General features: G+C 36.5%; 2 non-coding genes across 2 annotated transcripts; both read left to right on the top strand.

Annotated features, from left to right (window-relative positions):
• Positions 1-1,175: 1,175 nt before the first annotated feature.
• LOC103489680 (uncharacterized) lies at positions 1,176-7,572 on the top strand. Its single transcript, XR_007818880.1, has 8 exons — positions 1,176-1,400; positions 1,503-1,898; positions 3,475-3,531; positions 3,611-3,697; positions 3,774-3,920; positions 4,006-4,110; positions 5,582-5,753; positions 7,470-7,572. It is a non-coding gene; the product is annotated as an uncharacterized LOC103489680 (transcript).
• Positions 7,573-7,719: 147 nt separating this feature from the next.
• Positions 7,720-8,311, top strand: MIR854 (microRNA MIR854). Its single transcript, NR_120718.1, has one exon. It is a non-coding gene; the product is annotated as a microRNA MIR854 (primary transcript).
• The last annotated feature ends 569 nt before the right edge of the window (positions 8,312-8,880 follow it).

Genomic DNA, 8,880 nt, shown 5'->3' with positions numbered 1-8,880 from the left:
AAAAAGAGTTCAAAAATATCGTTATCGATAGTTCTGAATAGAAATAGTTAAAATTTTGTTTAAAAAGTACTACACTCAGAAAAGTTTCTAAGTACCTTTCAACTTGAAAAATGTTAAAAAAACACTCGCAGATCCCATTTAACACCAAATTTCTCAACAAAAAAGTAATAATAAAAACAAAATTTTGACGATAAAACATAAAGTTCTACAAAATCTCACAAAATTCCAAAATAAAAACTTCTCCTTAAAACATACTAAAACAATAATTAATCAAATAAAAAAGTGTATTTGACTATTAATATACATTAAACTATTAACATACTTCGTTAAAACATTTAAGTCTAAAATTATTTGGTGTTTCTATTATTCTCTTTATTCTTATGGAGAGAGGAGACAAAAAAAAGAAGAAAAATAGAAAAGTAAGACGATATTAAAAGCTTGTGTTATATAACAAGGCATTTTTAATTTTTTTTAAAGTATAAGAGTATTTAAAAAAAAAATTTAAGTCTAAAAGTATTTTAAAAAAATTAGTGTGGATTAATATTAAACACATCTTTTATTTGATAAGCTATTGTTTTTAATATTTTAAGAAGAAATTTTTATTTTAATATTTTGTGAAATTTAATTTTTTTAATTTAAAACTTTTGATTTTAGGAGCGTTTTATAAAAATAACAAAAACTTTTATAATAATAAGTCAATCTCACTATCTTTTCTAAATTGCAAAAATAGCAAATTTAAAAGCGAATAACCCTATGATAGCCCTCTAATAGTCTTTCAATAACCGTATGGTATATCTAATTATTTGTCATATTTGCAATATGAAAAAAAAAAGGTGCTATAAGCTAGTCTTTCTAATTTTTTTGTCATCTGATGCAATTTTTCTATTATGGTTGGTGAGAAAATCGACGTAAAATTTAGATATTTTTTCTGAAATTTAAGGATATTTAAGAAATTTTTGAATAGTTTAAGGCATTTCTTAATAAAATAATTTAATGTTTTTCTAGTATATTTGAACATTTTAAGAAAATTTAAGTAACATTTTTTAAACTAAGAAATTTATAACACCAACTACAAACGTAACTTCATTAAAATTCAGATGAACCGAACCGAACCGAACCAGTTAATAATAAAGTTGGACCAAACCGAACGATTGGTAGGTTTTCACTCCTACGTAACCAACTATACATTTCTCCCAGGATTAGGTTTTCGTTTCTTGCATTCCCCTCGAGTTCCACCAGCTTTGCGACAGCGTTTCTTCACTCGCCGATTCTCCCTTTTTCACTTGTGTCGATCTTCTCATCTCCCTCAACTCGCCGTTCTCTCACCGTCGATCTCCCTCACGGCAGTTCTCTCATTGCAGTTCATCGATTTCCGGTGGTAGTGAGTACAAACACCAAAGGTAACTCTTCACCTCTTCCCTCTCTCTCGTTTCCCTCACCGTGTTTCTCTGTTTTTCTTTTCTTTTCTTTTGTAAATCTCATTTCTCGATTTCTGAACTCAGAGCCTTTCGACCATGGCTTCCCATTCCCCTAACCTCGAGTGTCGGATGTACGAGGCAAAGTACCCAGAGGTGGATATGGCTGTCATGATTCAGGTCAAGAACATCGCCGATATGGGCGCCTACGTCTCCCTTCTTGAATACAACAATATCGAGGGTATGATTCTTTTCTCCGAGCTCTCTCGCCGTCGAATTCGTAGTGTCAGCAGCTTAATTAAGGTCGGCCGTATCGAGCCCGTCATGGTCCTTAGGGTTGACAAGGAGAAGGGATATATTGATTTGAGTAAGAGAAGGGTGTCTGAGGAGGATATTCAGGCCTGTGAGGAGAGGTATAACAAGAGCAAGCTCGTTCACTCTATAATGCGCCATGTTGCTGAAACTATGAACATTGATTTAGAGGTATCCTTATTTTTTTTTCCTTTTAATTATGTGGCTTCTTTGAGAAGTATCATGGCTGTTTTAGGCGTTTTTCTTTAAGTTGTAGTTTCTTGGTTGGTGTCTTAAGTTGTTTTCGTGTATTCTTTTGGTCTATAAGTTATAGGGTATTATACGTATAAACTTGAATTGGCCTAGTGATTATTGGGATAGGGTAAGGGAAAGTGTTGAAGCACTTTTAGGGTGTGGTTCTAACCTATGCCAGCCACCTTTGGGTTTAAAAATTCGATGAGTTTCTTGATAACAACCAAATATTGTAGGTTCATGTTGTTTACCTGTTGAAGGTGTGCAAGTTAGATTGAAAAAAGGTTCCTAAATGTTCATAGGAGTTCTCCCCTTTTCTTTGTTACAAATTGGTTTACTTAGTTGGATCCGGTTCCTTTGTATTGACAATAGTGAGAATGTTTTAATCTGGTGAAGGGGCTTATATCTAGCCAAGGTTGTCTTACTTAAAATTGTGTTGATGACATCAATTACTTAGATACAGTGGGATGGGTGAGGGGTGGTCATTAAGACATGGCAATCACCCTTTTCTTGGATTTGAAGTAGGACACTCACGGCTAGTTTCCTTGATCTAGACTAGGTTTTGTTACTTCCTTCTAAAAGAGGGAGTTTGTAGGGTATTTAGTAATACCACCAAAGAAAAAACAAAATACCACCATTGGATAACCTTTCTTTGATCCAAGTCCTAGTCCCTATTTTCTTTTGTTCACTTGTAACGAACAAGCAAGTGCCCTTCATTTTATCCACCCTCTCTGAACAATCAGCTCTGGACGCAAATGTAAACTTTGTCTCTCCTCATTGAGCCTTTTGACCACATTTTGAAATGTGTTAACTGTTAATTTGTCTCAAGGTTTTTTTTAATTGGAAATTGGGAGGCATAAGTTTTGAATCTGTATGCAGTGTAATCTTCGATGTACTGAGAAAAATCATGAAATCATAAGCCAAGTACTAGTAAACATTCCCATCAAAAATCACTTCCTTGAATTGTAAGGGTCATTCTCATTATCATTAGAACAAATGGAATGTGCCTTTTCTTTAATATTTGCATCCATTAGTTTATTAGGCCTAGGTGGTACTGGTAAATACAGTAAAGAGCCTAATAACCAGAAATCTTGTTGTGCTTCTCTTAAATTTATATTTGGAGTCTTATATTCTAATGGAAAGTCACCAAGTTGATATTATGATTCTTTGATGCACATGGCACAAAAATATTTGTTGTGTGCATTTTCATGTAGGTGTTAGCCTCCTAAGAATAAAAAATATAGTCTTGATAGTTTTTTTAAATCAATACACTATTGCTTGCCACTAGTAGAAGTGTGTTGAGCTCTTCCTTCTACACAACTCACTATGTCTCTCTTTGTATAGTTTCCTTTGTATAGCGGGTTTTGTTGGCTGGTTTTGTTCTTTCATTTTCATCTCAATGCAAGTTGTCATCGGGACCTTAATAATCAGCAGTATTTTTGTGAGAGGGATCAAGGTTGTTGTTATCGAAAGTACTAAATTATATAATTCTAAGGTGGTATTATTCTTCTTATAGGACTTATATATCCATGTTGGATGGCCTTTGTACCGGAAATATGGTCATGCTTTTGAGGTATGCATTCTGTTTTGCTTCCTAAAAGAATAATGTATCTTCTGGAAGATTTTAGGGACTTGAACCATCTTTTGTGCAGGCATTCAAGATCATTGTAACTGACCCTGACTCAGTGTTGAATTCTCTAACCCGTGAAGTCAAGGAAGCTGGTCCTGATGGACAGGAGGTAGCCTTGGTCCTTGAAAATTGAGGTGTTGTTCTCTCAAATTTGGACTAAAATCTGATTGTATATTGTATTTTAGGAAACTAAGATAGTTCCTGCAATGTCCGAGGATGTAAAAGATGCACTAATAAAGAATATTAGAAGAAGAATGACTCCCCAACCCTTGAAGGTCCGAGCTGATATTGAGATGAAGTGTTTCCAATTTGATGGTGTTCTTCACATAAAGGTGCTTGTTTGACTCCTTTAACATTTGTTTTCTTGTTGAAGTTGTTTCATGAAAGATGTAAACACTGACCTATCTAACTCTCCAGGAAGCAATGCGTAAAGCTGAAGCTGCTGGAAATGATGATTGTCCTGTTAAAATTAAATTGGTTGCTCCTCCACTCTACGTCCTTACTACTCAGACACTTGACAAGGTTAGCGCAGTCTCCATTATGATGTTATGGATTGTCATAAATGGATGTTTTGACATTTGACATAACAAGAAACTTTCCAACGATCAATCTCGAGTCTGAATTTTCTCTAAAATTTAGTAACTTAAAAGCTTCTCAGCAATTACCGAAGGTGGGTTATGAGCTCAGTGCGTGGAGTGAACCCTTTGATAGAACACCAACTCAAGTGAATCTTATTCAATTGAAATAGCCAAAGACTATTACAAGGATTTGGTCTATCACCAAGAACAGAACAAGAACAAAGACGATTACAAAAGAACATATGATAACCCTAGACAATACTCTCTGCCTTTCCTCACTCTCAAGGAATAGACGTTCCCTTCAGACAATTTGCCTACCTTCACTCCCCAACTCCCTCACTATTTAAACCTTCTCCCTTTTCTAATTGTGGGACTCGACCTTAGCATTGATACATCCCATTACACGTGTGTTTCCTTTGCTTCCCCTCCTACCATATTGCAATATAATAGGTGGCCTAACATTACTCCCCATCTCCAAAATTACCTTGTCCTCTAGGTGAAAACTCGGAAACTGCTGTTGAAAATTATCACTAATTTCCCAAGTAGATTCATGAGGAGGTAATCCCATCCAACTAATCAACACTTCCCACACTCTCATCGCAGGATTATTCCTATATCCATAGACCTCATTAATCTGGTCACCCATTCATGAGTTTAAGACAGATAGGGTACCATTTGCTGCGCCTCAAGATGCTTCCCTAACACTCCCTTCAACTGTGAAACATGAAACATTGGGCGTATTGCAGCAGATGAGGTAATTCCAATTTATATGGCAGTGGCCTAATTCTTTCCAGCACCCAATATGGCCCTTTCTTCAAATGAATATGATATTCTATACTCCTTGGTGGAAGTGCCTCCGCCCAATCAAATACATCCTAAAATTTGGACAACAACCGGGTACCGATTTGGCCACTGTAGGTACTTCCTTGACTCCATAACATTTTGCCAACTACATACCCACCCTTCATTGCTCTACATTCAATTAGAAATCCCTTGTTCGACGCTAACCGAGATTTCATTGGACTCTTCAAACTCACCCTAGCTTTAGTCAAACTAAGATCACCCTTCAACACTATACTTCGACCTCCTTGATTAAATGTCGTGGTCAAATTCAGCCAATCAATGTCCGTTACTCCCAATGAATGTATCATTGTATTCCCAAATCACGTCCACTCCCCCTAATTCTAGAGGTAAAGAAGCTATCCTTTACTCTCCAGTCACTAATTGACAACTCAACTCCCTCACAAATGCCCTTCCCTTTCACTGTTGAACTAGAACCCATAATTAATCCATAATTTGAAGTTTCCACTGTGGGCAAATTCAAAAGTGATTGCCAATTTTTCTGAAATAAAATTGTGTATCGCTCCACAATCAATCAATATAATCACCTTTTCCTCTTGAATCTTCCCTTGCAGCTTCATAGTACTCGGATTCATCAAGTCAACCATTTTCAATGATAACCTGCAAAATACCTTTCATCACAAAGGAAGCCCTTTCTCTCTTCGAGCTTGAAATTCAGCATCTGGCAACCTTTTTGTTGAACCTTCACGTCAATTTCCCACCATCGTTGCTCCTCTCAGTGTAATTGTACGCATTGTTAAAGTTTCTATCGGTTTAGTATCTTTATCATTGTCGAAATTAGGTTTAACAAAATTCAAATCAGTTTGGGCCTTACCTTCAATAATTTTGCCGAAGCCTGCTTCATTCCCTGGAGCCTCTCGACTCGTTGGGCTAATTTCATGATTTGTGCAAGCCCAATCGGTTCTTGCCTCTGCCTTGATCAATGGATTAAGCCCATTCATGAATGTTTCCTCTAGAACTTCCTTTGGCAAATGTGACAATGGCGCTACCAGATTTCGATACTCAACGGAAGTCTCTTGCTTAACTGCCAAAAAAGACCCACAAATTGATCCTTCCCTCACAGATCTGAAGTGAATCGACAATCTCTGCCTCAATTCCTTCCAATCTTTGAAATGTTCACACTCTTGCTATCGAAACCAATCTAACGCTGCTCCATCAAAGTTGATAACTGCTATGATTGTCTTCCTCATCTTCGACAATTGATCCATCCTAAACAACCATGAATCAGGATCTATGTCGCTAAAAGTTGGCATCTCTACTTTCTTGAACTTACTTCGATCATTCATACTCATCTCTTCCCGATTTAGTTTCCTTTACTGCCATTGATCCTCATTCAAAACTACTTTTCACTGACTTTCCCTTACTTGCCGATTCTTACATACTTCCAGTAGTAGTAGAACGACTCTTCAACATTCCTTCTACATACATCATCAGCAACTGTTGATATTTCTCCGCCTGAACTCCCAATTGCTCAATACTCTGCCAGCTATGAAAAATTCTCCTTAGTTACCGGCAATTTCTGTATCTCTACTCGTAAGCCTGACGTTTCTTGATCATAACACTTCCAATTTCTCCTCAAAACTGCGCCATGTTCTTACTTCTCAGCAGGTTAATGATGCTCTGGTACTAATATGATAGAACACCAACTCAAATGAATCTTATTCAATTGAAATAGCCAAATACTATTACAAGGATTTGGTCTATCATTAAGAACAGAACAAGAACAAAGTCAATTCCGAAAGAACAAATGGAAACCCTAGGCAATACTCTGTCTTTCATCTCTCCGGGAATAGACATTCCCCTCTTACAATTTGCCCCGTCACTCCCTGACTCCCTCACTATTTAAACCTTCTCCCTTTTCTGACAAAATGTGGGACCCAGGCTTAGCAGCTATACTTCCCATTACACGTGCGCACCCTTTGCTTCCCCTCTTACTATGTATACCTTTCTACCATTTAATTTCTTTCATTCCTAATCAAAGGGGATCTCCTTTCCTCTTATGGGATGAGATAGGTGATGAGAAAGAAACATCCAGCGAAGAAAAAAAGAAAATAAAGGAGTGAAGCAACTTGATTGGTCATTTACCTGTAAGATTGAAAGCCTGTTTTAATATGAACTATATATCTGGAACAATAATGAATAGCACATTTAGCCACTTCACACCTATTAATCTGTAAATACAGTGGAGTGTAACAGAAGTCTACATACCACCTTATTCTAGAATCATCTTAAGACCTCATAGTAACTACAAAGAGTTTGAGTTAGAAACAGTCATTGTAGAAAAGAAGCGTACTTCAGTTCCAAATAGGAACTTGCAGATCTATTGGTGTAATCCACCTCTTCCAGTAGGATGGTGAATTCAAGTTCTAGGATTTCTGGGTTTATGTTTTTCAACTGACATCTTTGGTTTGTGGTTTCCATTTGTTATTTCGTGTGGAATAGGAGCAAGGAATCACTGTTCTTGAAAAAGCAATTGCTGCTTGCACTGAGGCAATTGAGCATCACAAGGGAAAGCTTGTGGTGAAGGAGACACCCAGAGCGGTGAGTATTGTCATTTATGCACACATTATCAATAATTACATCCTTAGTGTCAGCTCACATCCTATCTTCTCCAATTACTACTATAGGTAAGTGAAAGAGATGACAAATTGCTTGCTGAGCACATGGCGAAGCTACGACAAGACAATGAAGAAATCAGTGGAGATGAGGATAGTGAGGAGGAGGAAGACACAGGAATGGGGGAAGTCGATGTTGAGAATGCAGGTCCTGGGATCACTGAGTAATGATTGTTGTAGGAATTTTGTAGGAACAGAGAAAAAGGTTTTCACTTTAAGAGACTGACACATACTTGAGTTATTACAGTTGGGGAAATTAACATGTCTGTATTGTGCTCTCATTCTTTCTCTTGATATCAAATGATAAAAGCTTATGTGGTTCTCTTTTCGAGTGTATTTTTGCTATTGTCCAAATCATTTTCCTCCTAAAGTGATTTTGTAATGGAAATAAGTCATTTTTTTAAAAAAGGAAATCTAAAATCATTCTAAAATTTTAAAGAATCGCTTGGTAGTTGCAAATGCAGTGGTTAAACTCAAAGTATTTGCAAGTATAGCACAATGTACAAGAGCTTGCAAATATATCTTTGAGTGTATTAGTGAGACTATTTTGTTAATAAGAGTATCCAATAGTTTTTTATGTGAAGACACCAAAATTGGCCATCAAGATCATTTCTTTCCTCTTCAGAGGCTCTTCTTCTCAACAATGTAGCATCTTCAGAGGACTCTTTCAGCTCTTGCCCCTTGTTCTTGTGATCATTTTCTTGGTTTCGTAGTTAATTGTTAGCTTCGTTCGTGTTTGAGTTTTGGACTTGTGGTTTTCTCATTGATTGTGATCTCTGTATCGTTTAGAAATTTTGGAATAGCGTTTCAATCTGTTGTAACGTGGTTTCAACTTGTATTTCGTGTTGAACTAGGTTTTGGATTTGTTAGGTAATTTATTCATTGATTAGGTTGTCTCTTGTAGCTGTAGATTCCAAAGAGGGACACTACTGTTCGGTTCAATGAAAAACTGCTCTAACGTCAATGAGTGCTAAAGTAACAGTGAAATATTGTTTATAGAACATGATCTCTAGTTTGGACTCTTACCATGTGCGTGAAAAGCAAAGGTCATGAAAGGGAGATAACTAGCTTCATTTATACACAATCGGATTATATTTGTTAAGTTCTAGGTTCGTCGTTCTTCTCTAGAAAAAGATCATTATAAGATTATTTGGGAACTGGAGATTTTCTTGTTCCAAGTAGGATGGACAGGATGAACAATAAAACGTTATAAATAAATTTAATTATCTATTACTGCA

This window comes from Cucumis melo, chromosome 1 (assembly GCF_025177605.1).
Source record: "Cucumis melo cultivar AY chromosome 1, USDA_Cmelo_AY_1.0, whole genome shotgun sequence".
NCBI classification, from domain to species: domain Eukaryota; kingdom Viridiplantae; phylum Streptophyta; class Magnoliopsida; order Cucurbitales; family Cucurbitaceae; genus Cucumis; species Cucumis melo.
Note: the sequence above shows the minus strand (reverse complement) of the source record. Positions and strands in the feature narration are given on the sequence as shown.